At 37.4% G+C, this 19,080-nt stretch overlaps 1 long non-coding RNA gene across 2 annotated transcripts; it reads right to left on the bottom strand.

The window, feature by feature from the left end:
• Positions 1-13,091: 13,091 nt before the first annotated feature.
• On the bottom strand, positions 13,092-18,751 carry LOC128885186 (uncharacterized). Of its 2 annotated transcripts, XR_008459556.1 has the most exons (4): positions 18,384-18,751; positions 18,115-18,292; positions 15,370-17,960; positions 13,092-15,285 (listed from the first exon to the last, which is right to left on the bottom strand). It is a non-coding gene; the product is annotated as an uncharacterized LOC128885186 (long non-coding RNA). The 2 variants fall into 2 exon arrangements; XR_008459555.1 differs by having other exon boundaries at positions 13,093-15,285; positions 15,370-18,292.
• Between the last annotated feature and the right edge of the window lie 329 nt (positions 18,752-19,080).

Genomic DNA, 19,080 nt, shown 5'->3' with positions numbered 1-19,080 from the left:
TTTTAATTACAAGAATTATAATAATAATGAAGGCTTCGAAACTGTAAAACTAAAAATAGCACAGGAGTCTTTGTATTATGTAGAATTAATAGTATGTTTTAACCAAAAGAATGAAAATGATATTTTATTGACTTCCATTGTAATTCACATGAAGGTATGTCTTAATTTTATTTAGGAATAGTACTCTATTTTGCTGAATTAAAAATTCTAAGAGTGCGACGTTAATAAAAAATTTAAATTGAATAAAGAACATGTCTATTAAAAAGACATTGTGATCACGTTGATTGGCGATAGCTAATCAGTAATCACTATCCGCGTGACTTTTCACGTTTCTGATAATTTGCCAAAGGTAAACGGGCATGTATCTCACGATTGGTTCTTCGGTATTAGTATACAAACGAAGGAAAGAAATTGTTAGAATTGTGTATTTACTTTCACTAAGCGGATGATCATTTTCGCAATAACCGTGTGGGAAGTAATTACTAAGTATACACCACGGTTCGGTGCGCCGCAAAAACAACGGTTTCGGTAAGTCTTGCGGCAAATATTGTTGGAATTAGCGGTAATTGTGGCCTGACGTGGCATAATATCAGTGTTTACGTCCAGAACTGAATAATTGTCGCGAGCGACAGGCCGTAAATTTGTGGACAGTTCCTTGAACTTATGGTTCGTGAAGGAAGGATGCCTTTCCTTGGTAACACGTTTCAAGGACTGAAGCTTGTTCTGGACTTTATTGCATGATTAATACTTAAAAAAATGTAATTTTAAATTGTAACAATCCAAGTCATAAAATTAAATATTAATTTGATCGATACACACATACAAAAGCTCTTCGATAAATTATTTCTTAACAAAGGTATCTGCGAAACATTATGAAAGGAATACGAAAATGGCACCAATTTATCCATTCAAAAACAACATCTGAGACATAATTTAATTTACATGTCAGACAAGTATATACATTGATAAAATGATATAAAAATTTTCCTTTGATTAGCGAACGGACTAATTTAATGTTGGTAAACGTGGTTTCGAAACGTGAAAATTAAATCTATACATAGAAGTTATCATTTCCATTGTATACAATGGAGATTAAACTCGAAGTACATTATTTTCTATGTTCAGAAGCTGAAATGAACGACCAACGTTAATTTTACCAAGAGCTTGAATAGTTCAAGGTGAAATAAGCTGAGAACACAATATCATGCAAGCATAGTTGTATGATCTATACACAACTACTATATTGGAATTTGCATCGGAGCATAGTCGAAACTTCTCGTTTGCCTTAGAATTACTGGAAAAGCTTCCGACTGCAAGTTTAGACCAATACCGAGCAGTATTTCGCGAGTTGCACTAATAACAACAGTAATAATAGTAACAGACCTGCGAGGGGCAACTGATCGCAAGTTATACATACGAGCATGACGCACCCGAAGACTGTGGCGAGCGGTCAGACAGTGGGCAACGTTCTTAATTAAATAGAAACTTCGACTGAAAGATAAACAAATGAAAGATAAGCAGGTTTTGGTTCGTTATTTATTCGATGAAAATTGAAATTGAAATTGATATTGTAACTGCATTGTGATAGCATACATGAACAATGGTTGTATTCAACTTGTTTTAATCAATTAAAAGTGTGTTCTTGGATTTTATATAAAATTACAGTAGATTCTCGCGAATTAAACAGACGAAGTAAAAACACAGGTAGTGAGTAACAAGCACTACTATTTCGAATAATAAGTACATACATATTTCTATCTTTTCTGTAAGCTTCCTTTAACATTAAACTTATCGAGGTTTCATTTGTACCTATTTCTACTGAAATCGAACAAATGTTTAGACTTAAAACAACTTTTTTTTAACTGAATGAAAAAATTTTCCACGTGGTACTAAACTGAATAATGCATGAAACAATTGTATAGCATTTATATATCGTGTATAAGCACTGTATAGAAAAGTTTGGAAACTTTCATTTGACCGATCGTAGTGGGTTTCGTGTTAATACTTCCACAAGTTCAGTGTACAGAAATTTAAAAAAATATTCTGTTATTTACACCTTATGGTATATAGCTATGTAAATTAATGTTTTACGTTCTGAATGTGTACTCTAGTTAGATTCTAATTTTTTTATGATAGTTTTAATTCACAATTTTGTATAAAATTAGTGCCTAGCACCCTCAAACAATAATACTTAACCTCATACTCTTGATACTACTAAAAGTAATAGAAGAGAAACAAACTAAAACTATCGAAACAGACCTAAACCAGGAGTTGAAACCTACACAATTCTAAATAGCAATAACTTTAGTTAGATTCTAATTTTTGTATGATAGTTTTAATACACAATTTTGTATAAAATAAGTGCCTAGCACCCCCAAAAAATAATACTTACCCTCATACTCTTAATATTGATGCCAGTACGACAAGAGAATCAAACTAAAATTATCGAAGCAAACCTAAACCAGGAGTTGAAACCTACACAGTTCTAAATAGCAATAACTCACGCCTACATTGACTATTAAATTCTATTATAATGAAATTAGTGGTTCATTCAGGCTACGTTCAATACATCAATGCACGGAAGGTAGAATGATATCTTTTTGTCGCGGAGTGTATCGCGGGCACAGGTCACATGGAAAACTACCAATGGCCGACAAATAGCATTCGACGATCCGTCGATGCAGGTAACCGCGTTTCCCATTGCTATTTCCCACGTGTTTCCACGGGTTTCCTTCACCCAGTGCCGTAGGATGGAATTCCAGTGGTCCGTATCGACATCGGCGGAGAGTACCGTTCGTTTATCCCACTCGTGACCGGCCTACACGCGCCTAGAATGCGCTGAAATAATATGATTATGGTAATAGGGGGGCCCAGGACAGAAGTAAAAGGGGAGAGGAGGGATTCTATTCAATTATTCCCCGTGGTAGCGACGCGATCGGCAATAATTATCGGTTACGCGCCATTCGTCTTGATCGGCATTAAAAGACATCGCGTAACTCTTATTGTTACTACTAGCATCGACACCTTCGTCGTATGTCGTTTCCCCCTTTGTGCCCCGTGGCGGGCACGGGGAAAGAATGTAATTTACGGGACGATTTGTAATATACCGCTCGCAACGACTGTCCGACGCGAAGCGAGTATTCAAAGAGGAACGACAGTCGACCGGGGACAGAGCTGTAAAGCTGGCTGGAATAAATGCAAAAAATTCAGGCCAAACCCAGCTGGTCTTGAGACACTCCCACTTTCTTCCCTGGGAAAATCTGTATCGATTCAGATGGACAATCAACGATTCGCTGCGCTTTGATCTCGCAGGGTATTCCAGATCTAGCGCAAGAATTTAGAACGTGTGATACGTTAACGCGATCTCGGAGAACGTTACACTTTACGTGTGATAATTGAATCGTTTTGCAATATGAATGTACCTCGGGTGACGTCAAAGATTGCTACCAAAATGATTGATTATTTCTTTTATAGCTGAATCGATGAACATCGTCTCTGACGAAGAACGACGAATAATTTTAGTTGACGAGTAAACATCCCCAGAACTTATTTAACATCTCGTTTACTTTCAAAGAATATTGCACACAAATATTCATGTACAACCCCCTTAAGTGTCTTAATCCTTTCAAGCTTGAATTATTATTTTCTCGTACTAATATAATTTAATTTTTAGGATTAACTTGAACCAAAATTGATATGAAAAAAATTAAAAATAAATCCTAAGAGTGTCGGTAATTTGTAAATTTTGTGTCATGAATTATGGACACCAGGTCTGAAAGGGTTAATAAGAACAAAATGTTTTAACTCAACATCTCGCCTGGTTATTTTCCAAAAAGATCCCCAAAACTGCTCATTTCTTGACACGAGACACGAGTCTCTTTAACAACGTCTCATGGGCGTCGATGAAATCGGCAAAGACGAGTGGTTCGAGCGAACAGATTTCGCCAAAGTGTGAAATTATCGGCTGAAAGGTGCGGAATACGGATTCAGCTGGCGTGTCGTTAGAAATTAGGCAATAACGGGCAGAGAAAGCCGAGATATAACAAGGGCTCTGAAAATTGCGGGCGGATAAAGGTTAACAGCGTGGCGAGCTGGGGCACGGGCAAAATGGAGAAAGGATCGTTATAGCTCATTAGCCTTATCGTCTGTTGATCGTTTAACCTCACACCTTTCCGCTGCTCTTGGCAACAGGAACATCTATTCGAGAATATTGGAATTTTAATAGAGCAGCGACTCTGAAAGGTATCAGCGGCCAGCCGCGGGTCGACCGTGGTCCGGAGCCCTAATTGTGCGATTATGGCACGACGATCGACAATTGGAGCTCCGTCACGAAGCCGTCGCGTCGGCTAGGAAAAATCGATCTTCGACGTAATAAACACAAGCCCCCGCGTGACGTAAGACAATAAATTCTGCAAACGAGCCTGTATGCCCGACCGAAAGGTCGCCACACGACGGAACGATCGTCGCTATTCCCTCGTTGATTTATGTAGCCGCGAGAAATCGTGAAGATCGCTATAGCTGATTCAAAAGACAAGTGAAATAAATGTCAACCGGGGTCCAAGGTCTATGGAAATCTGCGTCGACTGTCCTGGCGCCATAGAAAGCTCCCTCCGCCCTTCCTCCTCTTTTTCTGATCACTCTCTCGACCGGGTGTAATTGTTATTCATTTATTTAATGTCTGTATCGTGCTTACATGTAAAAGTACGTACAGTTACATTCAAAAGTATCCATCCACCGCCCACGTACAATACATTTTGTATATTTCTCTACATTCAAATCATTTCAATGTTGAAAACGCCACCTCGTTAATATATTTCATATTATAAAGTATTTAGAAGTTTTTGGGTCCCTCTTATTTTGGTAAAGGAAAAAGTATTTCGTCACAGGAGTTATAAAATAAGGCAATTTTTGTATGGAGAGTGAATTTTAATATTTTCTTGATCACTTTCCTGTAAGAATTTTATTTAAAATACTAACTGAACAACTTATCATATTAATATTGTTAAGTTTTCTGTAAATAGTGTAGTATTAAACGTTACAAAATAATATTACTAAATGCTACATATAATACTACTAACGGTAAGAACTCTTATTAGAAGTGTTCATTAAATCACTCTACATTTCGTGTTGTGCATAGAAAAATGAATAATAATTTCAGTATGATTAGTCCTCAGAACTATCTTGCAAGTAAATTCAATTTATACAAGTTTCACTCGACATTTGAATAACTTGCCTCGATATTCATTTCTAACAGTTTAACGATACATATCATAAAGTATAATACGACAAGGTAGGATACGAGGTTATTAATGTGGAATAAATCCATCTGGTCGACGATGACGTGGAAGGGAAAGGGACTTTCCCGTTAACTGAGCTCCGAGATGTCATTTCACATATACATATGTATGCACCGTCGAGAGTGTTAGATACAACGAATTCTTCTTTCATGAATCTTGCATATCCATCGCGCTGGATTTCACTAAACACTTCTGAAATGTCATCTTATTAAAATAAACTCCCTTTAATCCGATTTTGGATCGCGGCTCGGATGACGACGCTTCAACCTGGATCTTTGCGTTTCAAATTATACCGAGGCATTCGCGTTCCTCGTTTTGTCACTTTTGACGTTCCATTCTCTGTCGTTTAAATCCTTGAGTTGTAGGTGTCATCCTAGTGGGTTAAATAATATTCTGGAAACTAATTCTCACGTGAACAATTCTATTTATTAACTCATTGGGTGGGGCACGGTGGGATTAAAAGTATCCCACCTTTTTGATGGACCGTAATGCATGGTGGGACATTTTTAATCCCACCTCGAAATTTTGCAATAGCTGCATGTGTATAGGTTTATATTTCATCTTAGTTACGTAAAGCAGTTGGTAATATATTCATCCAATGTTACAGATGTATGCACTTATGTTGGCAACTTTCAACATGCTAATACCGGTTCAACAATTGTTGTAAGTGGAAGGTTTATTGCAATAATATTTCTTTCCATCGAACACGATGGTCTTGTACTGTGTGTAAGGTCCCCCTGTACTTAGGGAAAAATATGTGCTTTAATAAGTACCATTCATAAACCTATGTGGCACGGTGGGACAGCTAACAACAAATTCGATTAAATAATTATTATTTTGTTATTTTATGTTATTATTATTATGTTATTTATATTTATGTTATTTTATATTATTTTGTTATTATATTTATTTTGTTACATTATGTGATACCTTTATTAATAAAAATATAACAATTTTGTTTGATTTAAAACGCATTAAAATTCCTGTGCAACATGGGTCTATTTTATGACCTGAATTCCTGTGCCGCAAAGAGTTAAATGATTTTGTATATTAAATGTAAGTTTATTAGTAAAGATCTGGTGAGATATTAGTACATATTATGTTGAAGTACAGAGAACATATACTTTGAAGTAAAAGTACATAGGAAAAATCATGTAGTATAAATTTCGTATTGATAGTAGGTAGTGGTGAATGAGTAACAGACTGTATTTTACATTATCTTTACATGTATCTTGAAAGCTAAGAACAATTTTTTTTAGCTACTTACGTATATTTATGTGCTAAAAATGAATAAATTTTAAGGCTTATCTTTATAAGGCTAAGTGCTTCAACCACTGTAAAATTAATCTTCTTTAAAATTCCCTTGTAACAAATTACCACTTTTAACGCATAAATATAAAATTTAAAAGAATCCTTTTAGTCTTCAAAGTACACATGAACATAACGAAAAATGAAAACTTAGGTTCTTCATTCATTACCTCAGGATTAATTCCCGAAAACGACATCCTCTGTAGTAACTGGACTGTCCAATCTGTTTAAAATTCCTCCATAATAAAACGCGTGTAACTCCATTTTGTATATACTAATATACAACTAAAAAATTCTTCGTAATCGTCAAGACACACAGAAACACAGCATAGATGGAGAAGTCAGGGTTTGCATTCATTACCTCGGAATTAATTTGCAAGGAATACATTATTTTAACGAATTAATCGTAATCGTAGTCGTTATTTGGCGAACACCATGGTGCGATCGAGAGGCGATCTATATTTATGCGTTCCGATGATGCAAGCACACGTGGACGCTCGTTCCCGGCACACCTGGTTGGCGTCGATTTAACATAATTCATGCGCGGGACTTCGCAACTCACCACGGTCCCTTCGACGCGCTCGTTTCGCCCTGCGTTCGCGCAAAGGACTCCAGCCTACTTCGGTTTCAAGTCACAGACGGGCGTGATGCTGTCCGACACGTGACGCGATCTCACGTGTTTTCCGCGCCTTCGATCGCCTCGCTGTTTGTCGGTTAATTTCGTCCTCGCGTAGGACTCATTCACGGATAATTGCTTCCCTGCGGCCCGTGGGCGTTATTGTTGTGCCATTACCGATATCGTCGCGGTTACCGTTCGACGGTGTCCCACGGACAGGATTGCCAACCGTACTCCTGTCAGACTGTACTCTGAGGTGGATATTACCTTCAATTTATTCAGGAAAATCGTACATCGATCCTTCTTCCTCGGAGAAAATAAAAAGTTCGATGATGTTTCTCACGTTTAATTCCACGAAAGTCCCATGAAGCCTACATGGTTTGTATTTATATCATTTTTCACTATACGCCACTTCCTGTTCTGTAATTGGGGTCCGATGTGCCTGGCAAAATATTTGAGCTCCATGCTCTATAATTTAAAAATATTTACTTCTTAAGAGTTTACTGTTCTGTAATATCCTAGGTTCAAAGACAAAATTAGTATTTATTATTCTCAGCTTTCCTATTAATTAATTCGTGGGTGTATAGGTAGAAATAATTTTTCAAGATTAAAGAAAATCTTATATATTCCTTTTTTTATGATCCAGAGACGATAACTTGACTTTGCCATGGTGTAGGACACTAGGCTTCAGGATGTTTTGAGATCACAGGTATGCCTATACTCAACGAATTCAAAGGAGATGTGAATTAAACAAAATATGCTTAACAAATTACATATTTAAGGAATGACAGGCGACAGACATTTTCTGAGTATGTTAATCCCTCTATACAATGATTTGTCCCTCGATATAACGACACGAATCATTCGCCGCCTTTATTGAGGCAACAACTATCCCTCAAAGATATTCCAAAAAAGTACATAGATACAGATATGAATTACGATGATCAAGAATTAATTACAGACGACCAAAAACATGTACAATACGATTCTACAAAGATAAATACGAAACAAGACTACATTTCAGGGGCACACGGATTTCACGGCATCACCTGAAAGGAATCTTAATCCACCTAAAGATATAACTCCAGTAATTTCTAATTTGATACAATTCAACCACTGCTTTTCCCATTCATTCCAAGACGACATGAACGTGCATGAGTCGACTCGGACTCTCGAGGAATTCGATACGCGTTTAGATCAAGCGCGACTGCGGTTATCTCCGAACAGGTACCAGGTCCGAAACGTCACAGAAATAAGAAGCGAATCGTTGGTAAATATCCAGCTTGCGCCGCGAACGTATCGAATGATTGTCTTGTATCCCGCCGATATATCTACGCGCACCCTCGATTTAATGCTGAGCCTTAAAGGCCAGCCAAGCGTGGAATTTGTTTGACAAATGGTATGGAACTAGCGCTAGTACGGGCTAGTACGTCCTTGGAGGAAATCGCGTTCTCCAAGTTGGCGATACGTTTGGCCGAGCGATTAATGTAAAGCGAACGCAACAGCGAGCGCTCGTGCATTGCTCAAACAGCACAGAACGGTGCGAATGCGGTTTATGAATCGACACAGAAGCGACGGGCATCTCTGTAATCAGTTCTGGAAAATAGACGTCTCCGTGATCGCTTCAATATTTCATTGGCTTGCGCTCGATACAGGCTGCGTGAAAACGTCGAAGTAAATTATCATTTTATCTACCGCGAGTCTGTTTGTAGGCTTTTTAATTCCAGTATCTACCTATAGGTACACATTGAACACGTCGATTGTCGGACTGATTCACATGGAAATGTCTACAGGACTAAAAAATTTCTGTCGAGCCAATTTAAAACTATAGAATCTAATATTTGTCATACTAATTATTTTCGTATTTTCATCTAAATTTACGAATTCTACCCAGATTCGTTTTCATTAACATTTAGCTCTTGAAATTAATTGTTGAAGTTCCTTAGTGAAAAACTCTGTCATCCATATATGGATAACGTTTAATTCACGCATTCAACGTGTTAATTTTTGGTTGTCTACTTATGATGTTCAGTTTATTCATATATATATACATATATGTCATATACAAATTTAAAATTTCTGGCATGCAGCACAAGAAACATATTACATATTGAATTTTGATGACTTGTTATTTTATTGAGAAATATTGTATTAACCATACATGTATATATATATATATATATATATATGTATACACACAAGATATATATACATGTTATGGTCGGTACAATATTTCTGAATAAAATAACAAGTCATCAAAATTAAATATGTAATATGTTTCTTGTGTTGCATGCTAGAAATGTTGAATTTGTATATGACACAAAATCCTGAATTTCAAAAGGTGGTACATCTTTGATTAACATTTAATTTCATTTAAAAATATATAATAAAAGAAACAAAGATTTAAAGAAATGGTAACAGTAAAAAGGAAAACAATAGGTAAATAAGAATAGACATCTTTTACATTTCAAAAGTCAACTTCATATTAACACATTCGCGACCGACAGATATTTTACGTTTCTAATACCGGGTACTGACAAAAGTACGAATAATTAAGCACGAATAAAATTTGACGTGACGTAAATTCACGTTAGCGATTGCGAATATGTCAAGACACAGCTTCCTTCTCGGTCCAAAGAAGCACGAGTTTTATCTCCTCCGAAAAGAGTCTGCGCAGTAGATAAAAATTCTCATTTTTCTATTAATAACCAACACCTCAAAGTAATATTCTCCCAGTAAAATTTAAATATGGTCAAGGTTCAGGCCTCGATATTACTGTGAGAGATCGTTTTAATATACCGTTAAAAATGCATGATATAGTTTTGAAAATGACAAGGTTGATCGGTTAAGGAGGAGCTCGATCCTAAAGCAGGAATGGCGAGGTCTTATTAGGCGATGTTCTTCCCGTCGTAATTAAACTTGCACTGGCCAACGATGCCGTAATATCCAGCTTGTAGTTCGCGGAACTGCTTTCAGTGCTAATTTACGTTAGCAGTTACGACCGTCGCAATTAAAAGGGAAGGCAACGCGCGAAGAAAAGCGGCATAAATCTGTTCAGGTGCTTCCGTTTGAAGTCGGCACTGGTATCGAGTAACGCAAACGATAAAGTGTTTCGAGGTGATTTTATCGTAAATTCGTGACGTTCTCGAGATACAGGTGGCGGTGTTCGCGCCGTTAAACTGGAAAATTTATCGCGATAGTCTTTTTCGTTGTCCAATCCGCACGTTGATGTATTGGAAAAGGGATGAAACGGCGGAAGTAGGAAACAATTTAAATTAAATTATCTCGAAGGACTTTTTATTCGTGTTCACTGCTTGTAGAGTTGCCAACCGTACGGTTGAGGTAGAATAAATCAGAGTTTCTTCTTTTCAGTTATTGGAAGCTAAATGTTGGTATTTTTTTTAAATTGCTCAGTGGTAATCTAATGCAACTTGATTCATCTTTTCTTTATATTATGAGGTTTGTTAAAGCTCTGATTGATATCTTTCATGTAGTGTTACTGGAAAAATATTTAGGCATGGTGTTAATTGGCAGTTCTGGATATTGTAAAAAGTTATTATTTACGCCAATAGTGGTGCAGAATTTTATTCATTTTATTAAGTATTCCTTTTTATGATCTGGGAATGATAACCCTGATTGCAGCTCCAAAATTTAGAGCACCTTTCGATCTTTTTAGGTAGATGAACTTCCTCTTGTACATATGAATACACGAATGCACGTTTACAAATTAAAGTTCAACCTTTAAATGTCACGTCATAAGTACACTTTTTTCAGTAAATCCATTAGATTTTGAGATATATACTAAAAATTGAAATCTTCATTTGTAACATTTATAAAGGATGGTCCATACTGGTATCTGCAAACAGTATCCTAGGCCTTTTAAACTTATGTTCGCACTATATCAAATTATTCTGAAGAGTCGACTGCATTAAGGATACGCCTAGTCGTTCTCACACCCACTAGATGTTAAACTCGACAAACTACCCAATACTTTATCACAACAACAAAAAAACACCACACTATTTGATTTTCTTTCGAAACATCGCCTGTTTGATTTCTATGCGTAATTGCCACGATCGGGACCAGTGAACGTGAATTAACGTCGAGAGTGGTTTTACAAATTATGCCTCGTTGCGCCATATCGTTTCGCATGGCGACCGGACGAGCAAAAAGCGGGTAATTATAATCATTCTCTATGCGAGACGGGTAATTAGCGATCGCGTTTCCGCGGATTAGGATTTCGAAAGGTTGCCCCGATGATGATTTCACTTTTCAACGGAATTCCGTGACGGACCAGGCTTCGATGATCATCGCCGCGGCGCCGCCCGACGTTCGTCGAACGCAGCTGGCGAAGGTGTTAATTAATTCCCCTTTGTTCCACCGCCTCTTAGCACCTACATCGCCGCCGATGCTCGACGGAATCGTTAGTCATCAAAAATTTAGCCGCACCTGCGCGTTTCTGGATGACCCACCGCGTTATTTATGCGCGATTGTGCCATCCACTTATACGCGCCCTATATTCGCGCGCGTTCCTGTGCTACTCCGTGCCAAAAATCTTGAACCATCTTGCGATACGATGAAACTTTATTCGAATTAGGCGTGGCTTTGAGGAGTATAAATTATGAGATTGCTACATTTTTCAACTTAACACTGGGCGATCAAATTTAATTGATAAGCGAAATATACACGAGAGAAAGTTTACTAAAAGGTTTAGAGAATGCAGCAGTATGTATTTAATTCTTAGTTAATAGCTTCAGGTGATAAACTTATTTCGAATAAGGCATGGCTTCAAAAAGAATGAATGTCAAATTTGTTGATATTTGTAACTTAAGACTGGATGATTGAATTTAATTTATGGAATGATTTAACTTTATCGTGTGTTGAACATTCCGATTTTGGATTTGGAGTATCTGTGGCAATAATGTAATATGCAATGGCCTGAATTATTTTAGGAGGAACAGAATTTCTCTTTAATATTATATATTAAGGAAACATTGGCAGAAGTAAAATTGTATTAAAAAATGTACAAAGAAAATAATTCTTACCAGAAAAATGTATGAACGCGTTCAATCTGAATTCCATTCGTTTATTTGTGTGACTGAATACCTGTTATGGTAAATGAAATCCGAACCGAGTTACATCGCCGTAGCGACGCCTGTGGAGCACAGTGGGGTTAAAGAATGAAATTTAAGAGGAACGAAGTGGTGCCTTGGTAGGTGGTCGAGGACTTTTGCAGAGTACTGTATGTTCGTATCTGTCATCGTGCCAGTCACTCCAATTACAGCCACCACGTCATTAAATTCAATTATTTATGAAGCATAAACAGTAGGAAACGCTCGCCTGGCTATTCGTGGGCATTCCTTGCGGCGCGATTGCTGCTAGATATACCGGTTACCAATTCTAACTACTTTTTGCCAGGGATAATCGATAACTGGAACTGTTTATACGTCTGGACGATTGATTGACTCCGCGAGTATCGTTTTCCATAACTCGGTTCTCGATTCCAGCGCGAGGATCGATTCTTCTTCTCTAGCTACGATCGATTGCGATCAAGTGCGATCCTAAGTTGTGTGACATACAACTATATGTACAATGATTGCGATAGGTACATATTCGAGGAAGCTCTTGTAGAGATAAAGAATACCTTTAGCCAAGACTAAAATTGTAGTCTTTTTTTCCTTGATAATATGTGAGTATGTTAACATCAAATTTAAAATTAAAATTGTCTAATAAAAATATGTAATTTACATTTCATCAGGTACTTTCTCTTCGATTAAAAGAGCTTCTCGATTATGTTGCCTTATTAGTTAAAAAACTGTAGTCGTGTTGACAGTTACTTATTTGACAGACTTTAATAGAATACACAGAACGACATGTTTTTGTGATACAAATGAATCTTTAATAAAAGATATTGTAGAAGAAAAAAGAAGCGATTTTATATCGCAGGTGTACCGTTGCACCTGCGACAGAGGTATGATCACATTAAATCAATCTGCGATAAATCATTCGACTTCTCTCTGCACATTTTTTCTTTATCCTCGATCAGAAATAAAGTGACATTTGTACTAATTACACGAGTCATTTTCCCAGCGTATCACGCATGTAATCCTCTTAGCAACTCGAACTGTACCCTTGACTCGACTGTTCTGATATTACAGGACGTATTAACAATTATTTCGTTACACTTAACGTACTCTTGTTGATCTTTATTTCAAAATTCAAATAATTTAATAAGCATGAAATATGATCAATCAATACATACGTTGATACATACTAGAAAAGCTTACAGGTCCTTAATTAAAGATTGAACAACAGCAGTTGAAAACCCTTTGCATCAAAAATAAAATGACTCATATACTTTACATTAAAAAAAGCTGAGAAGCGATCTGTGATCAAACGCAACAGTAAATCCAAAGCTGAAATTGAAAAAGTCCTCGTTTAATCTTTATCTTTGATCCTTTGATTTGATTTTATCCTTTGACCTTTTCAATTTATTATTTCCGTTCAATCACAGGATTTTTCAGCAAAACGAAACTAGAACGATTTTTAACCGTGAAACAATGAGTCTATTGTTAGATCGATATTTCTACCTTCAACTTCAGTAAAATATCACACTGTTATGTTTACAAATTAATACAAATTAAAAGAATAATCAATCTACTATGGGAAACATAAATAAATAAAAGAATCTACTATCAAGCCAATCCCCAGCCAACGAAAAACATCAAAATGATCGTCCAAGGATTCAATGATCCACATTTTGCCACACAATAAGACCAAACGACTAGAAATCGTCCATACCAGAAGTAACGAGTGATTCCAATGCTGGATTCGCGAAAAGAACCTCTCTCAAGTACGATTCCATCTGAACGCTTTTTAATTACAGACTGCTAAGCGCAAAGCCATCCAGGACTACGTCAGATAACATCTGAAGGCGTCCAGCCGGCAGAACCGTTCAAGACGACCCGGCAGATTTCATCTGTGGTGCGATTTTGCATCGGGAAGGGAACTAGTTATTTATTTGCAGCGATACAGCCTGCGGGAGCGTCGAAGGTTTTGCTGGCAGCAAATGGATAGTCATGGAAATCTGATGTAATTATTATATTTGCGTCTGATCGAATCAGACCTTGGAAAAGAAAACACACCTAAAATGATAAATACTTGATCGACGTTTGTGTGAACTGTCTTGCTAAAGATTCGATCCCGCAGTAAGATAACACGTGTGATCGATGCTAAGGTGTCAATTGCCATGCCTTGCACGTGTGCATTAGACTCGGAATGTAATTCCCAGTTTGTTGTGTAACGTACTCGATTTTGTTTGAGACCGATGTTTAGACTCATTGTTCACCAACTGCAGAGTTTTGCAACTACCCATTGGTTTGAATATTTACAGATGAGGACAGAAAAGAGGTCGTTAACATTCCAGAGAGATCCTTCAGGGACCATAAGGTATTCGTGTTCTTGGCATGGTTCGTTGACTGGTCGGTAATCAAAGTTGTTATTGAAAAATTGGAAGAAGCAGATAGAGTTCAAATGGTAGCCTGTATTGATAATAATGTTGTTGATGCTGCAGGACTTCCTGTATTTTTCGAGAAAGTGTTCTTCGAATTTGGCTATTATTTTTATTTCATCAAAAAGCACTGTCACCTGATGAGTTTATTATTTCTAAACACTAGGACTACCAAGAAATTTGACTCATGAAGTTTGGACTTCTTGCTGAAATTACTGAATTACTGGTAACATTTATACTGCAATTTTTTTTAAGAATTATTGTATAAGAATGTTATATTTAATGTCCATAAGAAGCATGAGTTGACTAAGTTGGTAAATTTAGCTCAGGTACCTCAGATTTCTTGCTAAAATTACTGGCAACGTTTATACTGCAATTTTTATTAAGAATTATTGCATAAGGGAGTAGGTACATATATATAAATTGATTCGTCCACAACTGTCTATTTTCAAAGACATAATAATGTCCATAAGAAGCATGAATTGACTAAGTTGATAAATTTAACACAAGTACCTTAGATTTCTTGCTAAATTGATCAAATCACAACGTTTTTCCTGCAATTTTTAGTGAGAATTATTAAAACAGATTTAGTAGTGTACATAAAAAGTACAAGTTGAGCATTGGTAGTTTAATATTACACGCTTCAGTCCACACAGTGGTCGCAAAGATGCCGTCGAGTAGAATATATCGCGTCACGAAATCACCAGTCTCCCATCTTGCTCACGGTTAACCTCTTCCTGATTTTCAATTACGCTCGTGAAGAGGCATTACGCGACACGATTCGCCCCGCCACATCTCTGCCAATTAATACTTTGTAAATCAATTCGGTACACGGACGACGCAGCGATTCGTGGACTCGCCTTTAACAACGCCGCGATTACGCGGGCCACGGTCGCCATCGAGATTCCACTCGTCTAATAATACCCTGCGAACCGGTCGTAATTGCTCTGTGTGGAAATGGCCATTCTCACTCGAGATAATCGTCCACAGTCGCACGATTAATAAGCGATAAAGTCGCCGAGCCCTTCCCTACGCCGCCCATCGCTTCGTCCATTCTTCTGCGTTACTTCGATCTTCCACCATCGTTTCATCTTCCCCTGTACGTTTGAAAGCCACCCCGTGGCACGATGTTCCTCGATACACGTTGCAGAGTTCCGCACCTGTTCGATGACTGTCGATTAAGAACGATGAAAAGATTACCTGTTTGAAAATCATGCATTCTGACTCAATTTTTAGGTCTTCTGAGTATTTCTTCCATTTCTTCTATAATTCTTAAGGTATTTTATAGAGATTTTATACTGCAATAGTATTGTGAACAGTTTTTCTATATTTTTACTGGTGACCAATATAGTGTATTATTTTTCTGTTTGATTTTGCGCTCAGAAGTTTATATAAATTAATATGAGTTTCATATTTCATTATTATTGTAGATTATTCAGGCTCCGGCGCAAGGCAGGTTCAGCGCGTTCGCCGGAACCCGGCCCCGCGTTTTAAAAGGCTCCGCGGTCTACGAAAATTACTGAATTAAAAGGTACCGATTTTGATTAAATTTTTACAGACTGATGATACCATTAACAAATGGAAACAATTTCTGCTGAGATGCAAGACATTTTTTTAGTAGCGATGATTAAATTGAAAGCAGTAACAAAAATCATCAAAATATTATTATTTAATATTCATCTTATAAAAAATATATAGCATTTGTAAATAAATAATTCCTCGTTGTAAAATTGAAGTGTAGGATTTGAATGTGAATTCAAGCCCCGAAAATTTTTGAATCCGGCCCCGCAAAAGGTCACGCCGGCCCTGAGATTAATTATATACCGAAAGAAGTTACAAATTTAGCGAAAAACTTCATATATTGCGTCATACTTCGAATATTTATTCTTAAAGTTATTGTTTGGTACTCTGAAAGATTCAATAGCCATCGTCTACCATTCAAGTAGATCTCGCATGTTAGAATACACCCTGTATATTCCACGCAACATGTTACACGTTACCAAGTATTGCACTTTACGCTACACGTCTTCGTGCTAAAAGTCGACTATATAAATATTGATAAGCAGCTGATCGTTACCCACGGCCACGCAAAGTCACGCGAGCGGAAAGACTACTCCGTATGTAACACGTTGATATCGCAATTATCGTATCGCATCGTTGTTGGTCTTCTAGATCAGGGATTCTCAACGTGGTTCGCATCGATCCTCGATCTGACAGGTAGTTTAACGATAAATGTTATTGACAACATAAATAAAAAAATAAAAATAAATTCACTTGTCACTTGACACCAGTCCCCTTTTTTAGTTGAAATACCATAATAATACTATACATAAATACATATATCGTTTGGTGTAAATGCAATTGAGGTTGACAATTTTTCAAAATGATTTTAAAATACCGTAGGACTGAACACCATATTTCTCCATTTTTTAAATTGAAAGAGGAGAGAAATAAAATGATGAATAGCGGGAGCTATAGAAACAAATAAAGGATAAGACAAACAGGGTCAAATTTAATGAAGGTTAGGTCAGGATTAGGTACACTATTAATCACGAGGAGGATACGAAGACAAATAGCGGTTAATCAATAAAGATTTTAAATAAGTAAAAAGATACTGAAATAAATAAACAAAATTTACAAATGAATAAGGGATGAGAAACGTTGTTCCGGAAAATAAGATAGCCGAGTGCGCGCGATGTCGGGGCAATTACGTTTCTTTTTACTTTGCCGCGAATAAATCAATCAGGGGAGCACAACCAATTATCCACGAAGGACACGGGCGCCGTCTCCTTCGGTTTTCGGGCGACGCTGCGACTCGCTGACATTGAAAAAGCGTCCCGACGCTACGTTGCGCACCCGTACGAAAAGCAATTACTTCTTATCGTGTGACGGATCAGCACCTGACGCGGACAGCGCGCAACTTGTCAGTATTTGAGCCTCGTAATTATCCAGGCATTCGGCATTTTGCATCTGAAGAGACATTGTAGGTACACCGAAGTTATTGATTATACAGGACAAACTTACGTGAGTGCAAATTTCTCGATGATGCATGTTTTCTTGAAGTTTTCCGTTCAGTGGAAATTCATTCAAATGTAGCAAAAATAAATGAAAGAATAATGTATATAGTATAAAATAAGAGTACCTAAAGGAAGCTATAAGCAGGATTTGTAGAGGAAAAATAGGTGTACCAAATGGTGCAAGTTGAGACAATAAAAGACCAAACGTAAGACTGGAATTTAAAAAAGGGACTTTCAGTATATCTTATACTTCATTATATTAGAAAATTTTGATTTTTAAGTTGAAATATGTCTTTTTGTCTAAAGATTCATATAGATACCATGGTTCCAAAGCTGCACTATGTTATTTCATATAGGGATACTTACTTTCTCCATTAAAAATGAAAGAGAGAAGGTCAAATCAATTTATCAATGTAATTACATCCCCATTTCAATAATCGTTATCAAAGCCTGTAGAAAATGCAGCATTAACGACTTCGTAATTTGTTCAATTTCCTTCCTCAATTGGGAACAAGTAATTCCCACAAAGTAAAACAAACACCCCCTAAAAATAAATCAAACAAAATAGTAATGATATCCACAGTTAATCAACCATCAACTTTTAAATAGAATCGAAAGGTTAATCGAATACTCACCCCACGCAATTCTTCAATTACCAATAAAATATTCTCACATTTCCACTTAACATTAAAATTTTTTTAAATTAACTAATGAGCAGGTCCCGGAGGTCGCTTTGAACGCAGGGGTTCCGAAGCATCATTGTAACTTTCACGTCCCCGCGGAGGACCCATCGTTACTTTCACGTATTATCCGTCGCGCGACATTCTTCCATTAATTTCCACGTTCGCGAAAACTGTTGCCGTGCATCGAATTAAAATTCCGCGCGTGGCTGGTTGCAAAACGCGACATTGTCAAGCTCGGCCCGTAGCTTCGTTCTCGTTATCGTCCGCGATCGTTGTACCTACGCGCAGGAAATACCTCTCCCCGAGAGATAACAGCTTGGGACCGGTTTCTAAGCATAGCCGCGCGACACCAAACCTGTTCCACTACACGCCTATTTAGAGGCCGGCTCGCGGATACGCACGCGCGGACGAATATCTCCGGCGAGTGACTGGAATGAGTGACCGTTCGCGATAACGGGGGACCCACGGTATCGTTCGAATTTGCTCGCCGCTGATACATCGTCCCGATACCGATAATTCGTCCCGGATTGAATAATCCTCCCGGGGCCAATTTTCTCCTTCGAGGCCCCTTTATCTTTACCACGCTCCGTCAGAGCCGATCGCATGGAATTAATTAGGTAACCACCTGTTTTCGATAGTGCCGATGCAT

This window comes from Hylaeus volcanicus, chromosome 2, assembly GCF_026283585.1.
Source record: "Hylaeus volcanicus isolate JK05 chromosome 2, UHH_iyHylVolc1.0_haploid, whole genome shotgun sequence".
In the NCBI taxonomy this organism is placed as follows: Eukaryota; Metazoa; Arthropoda; class Insecta; order Hymenoptera; family Colletidae; genus Hylaeus; species Hylaeus volcanicus.
The sequence above is the reverse complement of the archived record's forward strand: the minus strand, read 5'-3'. Positions and strand labels throughout refer to the sequence as shown.